The 14,617-nt window shown below is 37.0% G+C and overlaps 1 protein-coding gene across 5 annotated transcripts in view; it reads left to right on the plus strand.

The window, feature by feature from the left end:
- The window catches only part of RABGAP1 (RAB GTPase activating protein 1), a 149,256-nt gene that overhangs the window by 27,065 nt on the left and 107,574 nt on the right, over positions 1-14,617 (plus strand). The window lies entirely within an intron of this gene.

Here is a 14,617-nt window from a genome sequence, read left to right on the forward strand (position 1 = left end):
CTCGCTGAAAGGCCCATTTCTTTTTCATCCTTTCTATAGTACTACTGAGTAGTGAAATGTATGACTTGGTGGCGGGCAGTCCTGCTGAAACAACAGCAGTCATGGTTGGGAATGGAACATATCAAAGGGACATGGATCCTACTAATTGCTTTGGGGACTCTTATCAGGGAGCTCAGCCATGAGCCACGGGATGCCTTCTTGCTGGTCCCTCCAGTTGGCTCATGGGTACCTCAAGTTCCATGCACCTCACCCAAACATATCCTCACCACCTGGCTACCTCCCTTTGTATGCCCTTGAGGGTATGAATGGTGAGTGTGAGTCTTTGCCCATGACTAGTGAGCACACCCAGGAAATCAACCTGATTCTGTGGGATTGAGAGAAACCACACATTTGAGACTCATCACCTCTTTAGGTAAAGCAAATGCATAGAGTGTCAATAACAGACTGGAGCAAGCAGAAGAAACTACTATGAAGTAGGAGACAGATGATTTGAAATTAGTCTGAGAACAAAGAAAAACATTTAAAAACAGTGAAGAAAGCCTATATGAACTCTGGCATACCATTAAAATACTTTGTGCATTATTTGAATGACAGAAGGAGAAGAGGGGGAGAAATGGGCAGAAAACTTATTTAGAGACATAATTAATGAGAACTTCACAAATAATGGGGAAAGATTTGACTATCCAAGTTCATGAAGCTTATAGGTTCTCCCGAAATTTCAACTTAAAATGATCCTCTCCAAGACACATGATCATAAAACTGTCTAAAATCAAAGACAGATTTTTGAAAGCAAGAGAAAGAAAATATTTCACGTTACTAAAGAACCCTCATAAGGTTTTCAGCAGGTATCTTGGCAGAAACCTTGCAGGCCAGAGGAGAGTGAGATGATATATTCAAAGTTCTGAGAGAAAAACAACTGCCAACCAAGAATACTTTCTTTGGCAAAGTTGCCCTTCAGAAATGAAGGAGAAAGATATTCAGAAGTCAAAGTTGAGAGAGTTTATCATCATTAGATCTTACAGGAAATGCTTAAAGCAGTTCTTCAACCTGAAATGAAAGGACCCTCATTATAGTCATGCACACTAATTATGTCTCCTGTAGACACTGACATAAGGATAGGCATATTGATCGCTGGAATACACTTGAGAGTTAAGAAGTAGAAGCTTGTTTCTGAGGTCATCTGATTTAAACAAGAATACTAATACCATTCGATTGGGAATTCCACCCCCGCCCCCCCCCCCCCCACAACGTACTGTGCCGGGACAACTGGTTAGCCACATTCAAAAGAATGAGTACCCTTACCTCACACCATATATAAAACTTAGCTCAAAAGTGGATGAGAGACTTCAACATAAGAGCTAAAATTGTAAAACTCTTAAAATGGGTAAATTTTCTTGACTTTAGATTTGGTAGTGGATTCTTAGATATCACACCAAAATCTCAAGTAATAAAGGGAAAAATAGATAAAATTGGACAGCATCAACATTAAAATATTTTCTACTTCAAAGGGTACGATCAAGAAAATGAAAAGACAACCCACAGAATGAAATATTTGCAAATCATAAGGTAATTGTATCTAAGATATATAAAGAGCTAAGCAATCTAAATGTTTTGTCATCTACTGAATAAGTAAAATGTGGTATACATGGAATATTATTTGGTCATAAAAAGGAATAAAGTACTGATGCATACTACAACATAGATGAAACTTGACATAATGTAAGGGGTAAGTCACAAAACACCACAAATTATACTTGACACTTGAACAACACAAGTTTCAACTGTGTGGGTCCACTTATATGTGAATTTTTTTCAATAAATACACATTTGGCCCACCGTACCCCAGGTTTCGCATCTGCGGATTCCACCAACTACAGTTCAGACATTATTTTTGATCCACAGTTGGGTATGCAGTCTGACAATTAAGTTTGCGAACTTGCCTTGTGCGCTTATATTGGCAGCGCTGTACAAACAGCTCGGTAAGGTTTCATAACCTTGGTATATCAGTGTCTCACAGCTGTGTTTGTGTCGACGCCTGGTGTCTTGCTGAGTGGCGTTCATTATTGTTGCATGTTTTTGTGTTGTCATCACAAGAATATCTGAGCTTGAATTAGAGCAACAAACGTTAAATTTCTTGTTAAATTTGACAAGAGTGGGAGGGAAACCAGACATGTTAGTCCAAGTTTATGGGGATAATACCATGAAGAAAACAGCAGTGTACATGGATTAAACATTTTTCTGAGGGGAGAGAATGCATCACTGATGAAGAGAAGTCAGGGCAGCCAGTAATGAACAGAACTGATGAAAACATTGCAAAATTCATCAAATTGTGTATCAAAATCATCGGCTGACTGTGAAAAGCATAGAAGACCAAGTAAACATCGATAGAGAAACAGGAAAATCTTAACTGAAAATCTTGGCCTGAGAAAGGTATGTGCAAAAATGGTCCGAAAGGAGCTCACCGATGAACAAAAGCAAAGGAGAGTCTAAGTTTGCCAAGAGCTTTTGGAGAGGCCAGACAATGTTTTGGGCTGTGTTATCACTGGTGATGAAAAATGGGTATACCAATATGACCCTGAAACAAAGCGACAAAGTGTACAATGGAAGTCAGCCAATTGTCCACGACCAAAAAAGTTCCGTCAGTCCAAATCAAGATTCAAAACTATGTTGCTAACCTTTTTTGATATCAGAGGGATTATTCATTATGAATTTGTACCAACTGGACAGTTAACCAAGTTTACTATTTGGAAGTGCTCAAAAGGCTGTGTGAAAAACATTAGACGACCTGAAGTTTTCACCAACAATTACGGCTCTTGCATCACAACAGTGTGTCAGCTCACACGGCCCTGTCTGTGAGGGAGTTTTTAGACAGTAAACAAATATCTATCTATTGGAACACCCTCCTTTCTCACCTGATCTGGCCCCCAATGACTTCTTTCTTTACCCGAAGATAAAGGAAATATGACAGGAAGACGTTTTGACATTCAGGACATCAAGGGTGATATGATGACAGCTCTGATGGCCATTCCAGAAAAAGAGTTCCAAAATTGCTTTGAAGGGTGAACTAGGCACTGGCATCTGTGCATAGCTTTACAAGGGGAGTAAATGGAAGGTGACCGTAGTGATAGCACTTTTTCTAGGATGAGTTCGCGAACTTAATTGTCAGATCTATGAGATTGATGCTTAGAAGATATTGTGGTTGGCATCAACAGTATGTAGATGGTATTCAAAGGTATGGAATTAGATGAGATACCTCTAATGAGGAGAGCTAACTGTATGCAATGTTTTACATTATTTTATATAAGGAACTTCAACATCTATGGATTTTGGTATCCATGGGCAGGGGTCGGGGGGGTCCTGGAACCAGTGCCCTGCAGATACTGAGGGATGACTCTAGTTAAGTTTTGGGAGAGTCCAAAGTTATACATGGATTTTTGACTGCGCAGGTGGTCGGTGACGCTAGCCTCCCATATTGTTCACGGGTCAACTGTGTGTGGCTCCATTAATGTGAAATATCTAGAATAGTCAAGTCTTTAGAGACAGAAGATAGATTAGTGGTTGCTCAGGGCTGGAAGTATTGGGGGAATAGAGAGTTAATACTTAAGGGGGTATGGTGTTTCTTCCTTCTTTTTGGTATGGTGTTTATTTTTGAGGTGATGAAAATAGTTTAAAATTCACTTTGATGGTTATACATTTCTGTGAAGGTACTCAAAACCACAGAATGTACACTTTAAATGGGCAAATTGTATATGAATTATATCTGGCAGCTCTATGGAGAATTGTAGTAAGGGGCAGGACTGGTAGCAAGAAGAGAAGATAGGTGACTGTTTTAGTCATGAAACAGAGAGATGTTGGCTTGGACCAGAGGTTGAATGTCCTCTGATTTCAGGATGTATTTTCAAGGTAGAACTGATTAGTATTAATATGGGCAAATTAGAGGTGGGATTTAAGACAAAGAGAGAAGTAAACAATGATTCTTAGATTTGGGCCTAAACTGTTCAGTATATGGTATAATGCCATTTACTGAGATGGGAAAGAGATAGGAAGACCAGGATTGGGACAGGAGACAGGTAATCAGAAGTACAGTTTAGGGTATATTAAATTTGAGATGACTACTAGATGTCCATTTCTAGATGTCATGTGGTTAGTTGGATATATGATATTGATGCTTAGGAGAGATTGTGGCTGGCACCAACAGTATATAGGTTGTATTCAAAGCTATGGGATTAGATGAGATCACCATAGAGTGAGTGTAGATACTGAAGAGATGAATGATACAAATTGATTCTAAGTGTACTTCAATATTGAGAGAGTTAGATGAAGAAAAACCAGCAGAGAAGACTGAAAAGAAAAAACTACTGAGATACGAAGAAAACGAGATGATTGGAATGCCTTGGAAGAGAACTGAAGGAAGTGTTTCAAGAAAGCAGGGGTAACCAGTTGTGTTAGATTCTGCTGAGAGGTTGCTTTAGATAGTGACTGAAAAATGATCAGATAGAAGCCTTGGTGATCCTTAAGAAGATTGGTGTTTTTTTGTTTGTTTGTTTTAAAAGAGAGTTGAGAGTGTTAGCAAAAGCAGTGTGGGTTGGGTAGTAAATAGGGGGTGAGGAATAAGTAGCAGTAAGTATAGACCACTGTTTTCAGGGATTTCTGCTTAAAAAAAAAAGTAGCAGAAAATGGAGTGGTAGCTGTAAGATGATATGGATTCCAGTGAGAGATTTTATTTATACAGTGCTAAGAATTATTCAGTAAAGGGGGACATTGCTGATACAAAAGAGCAAAATCCTTGATTAGATTAGAGAGAAGGGTTTCCTTTTCATAAGGGGAGGGGTTAGCCTAGGAACAGTTTCTGGAATAGGAAGGAGGATGGCGTAAATGAATACAGGTACAAATGGATCAGTCTTCTCTCCTTTTGAACTTCTTTCACTTGAAAGTTTTCTTGTTAATTTTTGAAGTACTGTTTAACTTATTTTTCCTGTTTCTAATTTGATGAACCATTTATGATAAATGGGAAGGACCCTCAGGACTCCTCCAGAGAACTTTTTTCTTGCTCTCTCATCCATTTTATTTACCAGAGATACTTCTGTACACCAGGAAATTGAGCAACATGTTCTCCAAATTTAAAATGTTTTCTCTCTGTATTTCCATGTAATTTGAGTATATCTATACAGCATATCGGTTTATTGTGTGATGAACTGGTAAGTGAAGTAGTAATAAAATTATTGGTAGTTAAATCTGAGATGTTATCAGAGGAAAGTATAATAGGATTACTGCGAATTTGTTCCTTGGTTATGCTCACTCTTTTTGAAACTGTTTTCTCACCCACTAGTAGATTTTAAAATTGCATTGGATTTAGAAAATAACATTTAAAAGGTCTGCCACTCCCCGAAAGTCCTAATTGAGTTCCTTGTTGAATTTTCCGTTGACAGCTGGTAATCTATCAAGTGCTGTTTTAAGCACTGCAGATAAGAACTCCCATTTTTGGAAATATGATGAACTAGAAAATCTAAAAATGTCCCAGTACAAAATACTTCAGAAAGCTGGATGAAATATAACAAACACCCTTTTAATTGCACAGCTGTATTCATAAGAAAGTAAAGAAAATCCCTAAGAAACAAAAACAAAGAGGGAACTGAAAGCCAGAACAATACATAGAGCTGACATTGGGTCTGCACTAGGGGAATTTGCTGTTCGTTATAACCAGTGGACTTTGGTTTTGATAGCTAAATTGAGTAAGAGATAAGGCCTTGGGTTTTACAGAGTGTTGGAACTGAGATTTCCTTATAAAGCGCCCTCAGGCTACATCCTAACTGAAAGGACAGACTTGAAAAACAATCTGCCTGCACTCTCTAGAATAAAGAAGCTTATATATCTTGAAAACTGGTTTGGAGGAGAGTCTTGTTGAGAATTCATACACATAGGCTTGCCTTCATGTGTATTTGGGGTTTGAATTTACACGACTTTAATGTTCCTGGGTTTGTAATACTCCCGGGAGCACCTGATAGAATCAATTGCAAAACTACTCTGGAAGGACCTACTTGCCACCCAGACTGTATGGTATTCCCACAGATAACCCTGATAAAGAATAGCACACAATCCAGAATTTACAAACATACATACAAAGAACAATTCATCGTGAGCAATAGTCAGCAAACCCCAGCAGGCTCAGTTTTCACCAAAATACAGACATCTGAATTATAAGCTACAACCTTAAGATACATATGATTCAAATGATTATTTAAAGAAAAATTTCCAAACGTTAGAGGGAAAAAAAAGGAAAATATTTAAAAGATCAAGCAAACTAAAGGTAGAACTTCTACAAGTTAAAATTAGAGCCAGTGAAATTAAAGGTGCAGTAGATGTGTTAAACAGCAGAATAGACATGGTTGAAGAGAGAATCAAATTGCTGCAAAAAGAATCTTAGGAAATTACCCAGAAGATAAATGGCATTGAAAGATGATAAAATAAGAAAGTAGTTAGGAGACATGCAGACTTGGATGAGAAGGACCAGCATACATGTAAGTATTCCTTAAGAACAGAATGGGGGAAGAGAAAATACTTGAGATAATAACTGAATATTTTCCAGAAGTGATGAAAGAGATACATCCTCAGCTTTGAAAAACAGAGTGAGTCCCAAGCAGGGTGACAGTGAAACTGCAGAACATCACAGCCAAAGTGAAGCTTTTAAAAGGCTGAATGAGAATAGAGATGAATTGGGCGTGGTTCCTATTATCGTGATGCTTGTAGCATAGGGTAGATGACAGTTGTTAAAAAATCTTGTTACAGTCGTTTCTCCTAGTCTTTGCTTTGTGATAAACTAACTCAGAACTCAGTGGCTTAAAACAACAATTTATTACTGTTTCTCATGATTTTATAGTTCGGACAGTTTTGCTGCTTTTAATTGAACTCATAGAGCTTCATTCAAATGATACATTTCAACTGGTACATTGGCTGGGGACTGGGCTTGTCTGGCATGGCTGGGTCTCTCTCCATGTGGTCTTTCATCTTAGGCCTCTTCACAGCATAGTGGTCTTAGGGCAGATGTGGAAGCTATAAGGCCTTTTTGTAAAGCTAAGGCTTAGAAATTACATGGTGTCATTCTGTCGTCAATTTTTGGTCAAAGCAAGTCATTAGGCTAGTCCAGATTCCTGGGTTTAGGGAAATAGACCGTACCTTGTGATAGAGGAGCTGTAAATTCAGAACGTGTTTTTGCTACCTGACTCCTCTGGTGTAGGAATCTTATACCTTTAGCTTTTAGCTAAAGACATTCTAAGTGTTGGTTGGGGTACATCATGAAGTAATACTTAGGCGGAAAATTCACTTAGAGAATTAAAAAAAATTTTTTAATCTTTATAGTTTTCTTCTTGAAAAATCCATCTGATATTAATTTAGTTGGAAAAAAGTTGCCACGTTTTATTAAAATCAGATACAGAAGTCGCTCCATTTCACTTAGAATTGCCTAAACTAATCTTCTGATTGAGTTTCTGATATTGTTTTAGAATCAAGTGATCTTGTCCTTTGTAATTCAGATCTTTTATTCAGCAAGAAAAGTTACTGAACCATAAACACAGTTTAATTAAGTAGATCCAGGTGGTGGTAGGGGAGACACATAAGTAAATATGTAAATAAATTTCATAAGTAAATAAATTTCATCAAGTGCTAGACTATAGATATAAGAATTCTATGAGAACATAATTGTTGCCTAAAGAAGAAAAGAAAGGTTTCATAGAATACCATGTTTCCCCGAAAATAAGACCTGGTTGGACAATCAGCTCTAATATGTCTTTTGGAGCAAAAATATCAGACCCAGTATTATATTATATATTTATTATATAAGCCCGGGTCTTATATATGACCCGGTCTTATATTACGGTAAAATAAGACCTGGTCTTATATAAGACCCGGTCTTGTATTATATAGTAAAATAAGACCAGGTCTTAAATATTAATTTTTGCTCCAAAAGACACACTAGAGCTGATTATCCGGCCAGGTCATATTTTCGGGGAAACACAGTAGGTAGTAAAACCATAAAGAAGGATTAATAATTTCCCAAATAAGTGAGTTTGTGACTTGTGGAAAGATCCAGAGGCTTGAAAGGGCCTTGAAAGGAGTCAGGACCATTGCATGTAGAATTGTACCTGCTTGCTTTTCTTCTTTTTCTCCCAAGATGCAAATAGCCTAAAAGAATGTGTGCTTAATAACAGACATTTCAGACAATTAGAAAAGTAAGTAAAACCCAGTCTTAATCCCATTATTTAGTGAAATAATCATAAATATTTTGGGTCTTTCTTTAGCTTTGTTGGATGAATTCACAATGTTCTGTTCCTCCCCCTTCCGTTTTAATTTTAAATTAATATTAATAATTCCTAATGGTAATTTTAGGTGTTTTCTCTGGTCCTTCTTTCATAGAGTAGGATAAAGAGGTGGATAATCAAAACAGCTGCAGTTTATAAATGAGGCACAAAGAGATTTAAAGCTTATTAAAGATCCCAGGAGTAAGGAGTATGCGAGTGGACTTGAGATTAGTAACTACACCTTCCAATATCCAAATTGAACTTTTTGTTCTTTTGGCCCTTGCTTTCTGATAAAACTGACATTTATGTATGTATTTGTTTCAGAATGGCTCAGCTTTTACACTGAAGCTGAGCAAAATTACTCAGTTTGAACCATTTTCATTTATATTTTCTCTACGATGTGACACAAATAGTGAGGATTGTAGATTATGAAGAATTTGTCCTTAATATTTTGATCATCTATGGATTTCTCAAGCCCACACTGTCATTTCCTTTCTTGAAAACATAAAATCTCCACTGGAAAAGGGCCTCAAACTGCCCAACCTAGCATTGTATAACTGGCAAATCAAGTGGGACTTGGTTGGTATTGTTGCAGTGAAAGGAAACGGGGGCTATAAAGTTAGAAGTAGAAAATTAAGACCAGGAAATGACTGGACGTTGCCTTTGGAACATTTTGTTCTTTGGTTCCATAAATGCAGTTTCTCTCTCAAAAGACTTGTAGCCAATTCTACCACATAAGTTATTACCTTTATTTGATATATTTAGAAAGGCCAGATGTTATTCTAGTAATGCTGCTTTTGTACATGAATAGTAGTAGATGTGTTCTTAGTTTTCTGTGGACCATGGAAAGTAAAAGAACTATTTGTTTAGAAAGGTATTGTTTGCTCTTTTTTTTTTAAAGATTTTTTTTTGTTTGTTTAATTTTTTTATTGGGGAATATTGGGAAATAGGACCCATCAGCTCCAGTTCAAGTCATTGTTTTTCCAGGACACATTAGCTCCGGTTCAAGTCATTGTTTTCAGTCTAGTTGTGGAGGGCGCAGCTCACTGGCCCATGTGGGAATCGAACTGGTGATATTGGTGCTATGAGCGCTGTGCTCTAACCAACTGAGCCAACCAGCCACCCGTTTGCTTTTTTTGAGCCTCAACTCCAGTAGATAGATCAGAGTTTATTAAAAAATATCTGAAAATGGGGTAGGGGCATACTAATTGGATGCTTATTGGATGCTTATTAATTAGCAGGTACTGTGTTGTAAAAAATGAGATAATTCCTGTAAAAATCACAGTGTCTGAAATATAAATAATAAGTGCCCAGTAATCAAATTATAATATCATTGAATACTTATGACAATTCTGTGAGATAGGTAAGATTTGGGGCTCCCAGAGATTAATTTGCCCACAACCAACAGTTCGTGTCAAAGCCATGCCTCAGACTCAGGTCTCTTTTACTGTGGCGCCCACGTAGGGCTGCTAGAGACAGATGCATAAGGCTACACTCTGTACCACCCAGGAGGGTGCTGTTCATGGTCTGTGATGGTACTGGTGCTCCCTGGAGTTGGGGACACTTGTCCCCAATTGTTTTACTGTCACCTTGCTTTGTAAGCAGAATTACGAATCAATCACTTACCGTGAAGTCTCTGTCTTTGTGAACATTTATATCAGTGTTTACAGCAGCTACTAAATTGGCTACTTTACACTTGTTTTTTTCCTCTCAATTCAGGATTGTTTCCTAAAGAACTCTCCTCTCCTCTTAATGTAGATTGCATGAAGACAAACACAGATCGAAATATGACCCTTATTTGTATTATGCATACATATTTGCTTTGCTTTTTTTATTTTTGTATTTGTGTAAAATTAAGTTAGGAGTCTTTCTTGGACTTCAAAATAAAGTTTATTGTTTGTGAATTGCAGCGTGCTATTTGGTGTCCTGTATTTTTTGTTGTAAATGTTAAACCTAATGACACTCTCAGAATAATAGGAAATAATAGTATTTGTTGTTTTTAAAGTAGTTAACAAAGCTAAAATAAATCAGATTACGTTTTCTGTAACTAAACCGAAATCTGTAGAATATCCAATATCCAAATCACATAAAATAATACTACTTTAGCCTCTCTTCTTTTGCATTTGTAAAATTCGGTTTACTAAGCGTGTATTATAGGTGTACTGTACCAGTCTTTACCTGAAGCTTTGGGAATATAAAGATAATTTAGGAAACAATCTCTGCTATCTAATAATGCCCAGTCTGGTTCAAGGGACTCACTAAACAAATACTCTCTAAAACAAGTAGCAATGCTGGAATAAATATGTATGCTAAAATTACGGTGGCAGTCTCTGAGGAGGGAGTGATTAAACCCTGGATCCCAGGATTAAAATCTCCCAAAGGAGATAACAGAATTTAAGTTTGGTCTTAAAACAAAGGAGATGAGGGCTTTTCAGGAAAGAGAAAAATCTGTGCAAAGTAGATGCTTGAAAGTTTATGATGTGTCCTGGGAAAGTTGAATAGTTGGATGTTACTGATACGAGAAAAGAAGGTAGATTGGACAGAGTTGTGAAAAACTCATAGAATTATTTATGAATTTGGGTTTTCTGTTTCGGGCATTGAGGAAACATAGAAGGTTTTTAAAAAATAAGGTGATGCTTGATCAGAGAACTGGAATTTGCAGTTATAACTTGAATGGCAATAGGTCACAGCGGAGAGGAAGGAGGCATGGAAATGACTACTTTTGCCGTAGGCTTATGTAAAATGAAACAGGCTGTCCTAAGGTGTTAGCTATGCAGAGAGAAAGAAGGGAAAATGCACAGTGGAGCAAGGATCAGGATTGTGAATAGTGTGGAAATGACAAGAGTCAAGGATGTTCATGATCCTGCATTTGTATGCTGCGTAGATAGTAGGGCAATTCACTGATTTAAAAAACAAAAGGATACAAGAGGACACTCAGACAGTGAGTTAAGTTTTGACACAGTAAGTTTGGACTATCTAGCTGAAGGTGTCATTCCAGTAGACAGTTGAGGAAGGGGTTGTAGATACAGATTAGTGATTATCAAATGAGGTTATTTCCAAACACCGATTTCTGTATGAACGCCTTTTGAGGGACAGATAAAGGAAAGCAACTGTTGTGTTCTTGAATTTCATCTTTTGTAGAAACCCCATTTGTGTGTGTGTGTGTGTGTGTGTGTGTGTGTGTGTTTTAGTAGTTTTAAGTGTATACGTATTTTTTACAAGTATTTTGTAGAGCAGTTTTAGATTTACCACAAGACTGAGAGGAAGGTACAGAGATTCCCATATGACCCCCGCCCCCACATATGCATAGCTTTCTGCATCATCAATATACGCTTCTATTTTAAGTTACGTTTATTGAGGTAAAATTTACACGCAGTAAAGTGCAACCCTTTTAGGTGTACAGTTCTGTGAGCTTTAATGATTGTAAACTCTTATGTAACTACCACCACCACAATCAAGATAGAGAATATTCTCATCACTCCAACAAGTCCCTTTGTGCCTCTTTTTTGTCATTCTTTGTCCCTTCCCAGCCCTTAGCAACCAGTAATATGATTTCTGTCCTTACACTTTTGTCTTTTCCAGAATGCCATATAAATGGGATTTATAGTACATATATAGCCTTCTTTAGTGTTTGGGTTTGTTTACTTATAATAATGCTTTTAAGATTCATCCTTGTTATTGTGTGTATTAGTAATTCGTTCCTTTTTATTGCTGAGTTGTATTTCATTGTATAAATATATGGCAGTTTGTTTATCTATTCAGCAGTCAGTGAATATTTACTTTGTATTCAGTTTTTGGCGGTTATGAATAATGCTGCCATAAACATTTGCAAACAGGTCTGTGTGTAGACATGTTTTTATTTTTCCTGGATAAATACCTTGGAATGAGTCATATGGTAAATGTATACTTGACTTCATAAAATTTATAAAAAACTGCTAAAGGGACTGTTCCATTTTGCATTCCCATTGGCAATATATGACTTTTTCAGTTGCTCCAATCATTGCCAGCCCGTGTATTATCAGGATTGTTTTGTTTGTAATTTTAGCCATTCTTATAGATGCATAGTGGCATACTATCGTGGTTTCAGTTTCCCTAATGACTAATGAAAGGAGTCTCTTGTGTGTGCCATCTGTGTACCTTCTTTGGTGAAATGCCCATTTTGTTTTAACTGGGTTGCTTGTTTTCTTATTGAGGTATGAGAGTTCTCTATACTCGTATATTCTGGATATAAATCCTTCATCAGATAAATGGTTTGCAAATTTTTCTCCAATTCTGTGGCTTGTCTTTTCATTCTCTTAACAGTGTCTTTTGAGCAGAAGTTTCTAATTTTGATAAAGTCCATTTTACCAATTTTCTTCTTTCATGCATACTTCTGTGTCCTAAGAAATCTTTGTGTCCCAATATCACAAAGATTCTCCTGTAAGTAGACTTTCCAGGTGGGAATTCCCACCTGTTCTCAGGAATTATTTTTTGCTTTTCCATTCCCGAATCCCGAGATATAAACTGTTTTCTGTTCTCCACGATGAATCGTTCCCACAAAGTGACTCCCAATACTACCAACCACCTGGGTTCAAGGAACTGATTTTCCCTATTTTCTGACCAACTTTTCTTGGGGTTCGGGACCGGAATAGCAAAAAAAAAAAATCCTGAGAACGTGTGGGAATTCCCGCCTGGAAACCCTAGCAATAAATAGGAAAAATGTCTAAAAGATATATTGTGAGTAGTACATTTGTTTCCAATTGTGGGTATAACTGGGTTTAAAGAGCCAATTTTCCCGATTTCCCGACCAACTTTTCTCGGGATTCGGGAATGGGAAAGCGGGAAAAATTCCTGAGAATTCCCGCCTGGAAACCCTACCTGTAAGTTTTACAGTTTTAGGATGTACAGTTAGATTTGTAATCCATTTTGTGTTAATGTTTGTATGTGATGTGAAGTATTGGGTGAGATTCGTGTTTTTGCATACGACTATGTATGAATATCAAGTTAATTGCTTCAGCACCGTTTGTCGTTTGTCGTATTATCTTTCTCCATTGAATTACTTTGCCAACTTTGTTGAAACCAGTTGGCTTTATATGTGTGGGTCTATTTCTGGATTCTAATTTTGTTACATTGATCTATATGTTGCCCTTTCACTAATACCACAGTGTCTTGAATACTTGTCCTGCAGTTACATTTATTTTTGAGATGACTGTGGCATTTGTTAGGAGTGCTGTTGGCAGCAAGGAACAGAAAGCTCTAATAGTACATTTTTCTGTTATAACAGGAAGTCTAGACACAAGCAGTTGCTGTTGTTCTATACCAGGCATCAATACACTACAGCCTGCTGGCTTCCTCTGGCCTGCCACCTATTTTGTAAATCACCTGTGGAGTTTCTTAAAAATGCATATGCTCAGGCTCTACCTCTGAGACTGATTTCGTGATCAGGGTGGGAGATGAGGGGACAGAAGGAGGAGTGTTTGAATTTTAACGTGGTCCCTGGTAATGTTGGTAATTGTGTTGTGTAGTCATTAATCTAAGGTTGGTTCTTAGGATGTGGTCCCTAGATTGGCAGCATCACCATTTCCTGGAAACTTAAAAAATGTGAATTATTGGGCCCACCCCAGACTTACTGATTTGGAATTCAGTTAGGGCTCAGTAGTTTGTGTTTTACCAAGTTCTCCATGTGATTCTGATGCATGCCAAGGTTTGAAACCTCTAACAGCATTGCTGAATGTTTCCCAGGTAGGTCTACGGAAGATTGACTGTCTTTAAAAAACAAACAAACATACAAAAAAAAAAAGCCCCACTTGATTTAAATATGTGTATTATAATATTACAGATAGTAATTTTGAAATTGGATTGAAGGTTCACAAATGATCTAACATGGTAATTATTGAGTACTGTATTGGACCTAATTATCCAAGGTATATGTTAGGTTGCTTATTTTTAAGCAGCTTTTAAAAATCAACTTTTTTGTGTGTGTATATTTTTCCTAGCCTTTAAAAAGGAAGAGTTAAGGAAATAGGAGGCAGTTCTTATGTTTATAGGCTTTATAAACGAGGGAAGAATGCAAGATAAACATGTATAAACACAAGAGACACATAAACATGTTTTGTTTCAGGGTGAGGTATATTTTCATGATTAGTGAGTATATTACAATGTAGGCAGCCAATCTAACAGAAAACTTAAGTTTACTGATTGTATACCCTATAAAGCAAAAAACAAAACAGTATTTCATGGCATGTAAAATTGTCTTCTCTTCAATTTAGTTTGCTCTTTTAATGATAACCTTCCCAGTTATAATCACTAATTGCTTAAACATGGAGTCTAATAATCTTTCCTCC

Source organism: Rhinolophus hipposideros, assembly GCF_964194185.1.
Source record: "Rhinolophus hipposideros genome assembly, chromosome: 11".
In the NCBI taxonomy this organism is placed as follows: domain Eukaryota; kingdom Metazoa; phylum Chordata; class Mammalia; order Chiroptera; family Rhinolophidae; genus Rhinolophus; species Rhinolophus hipposideros.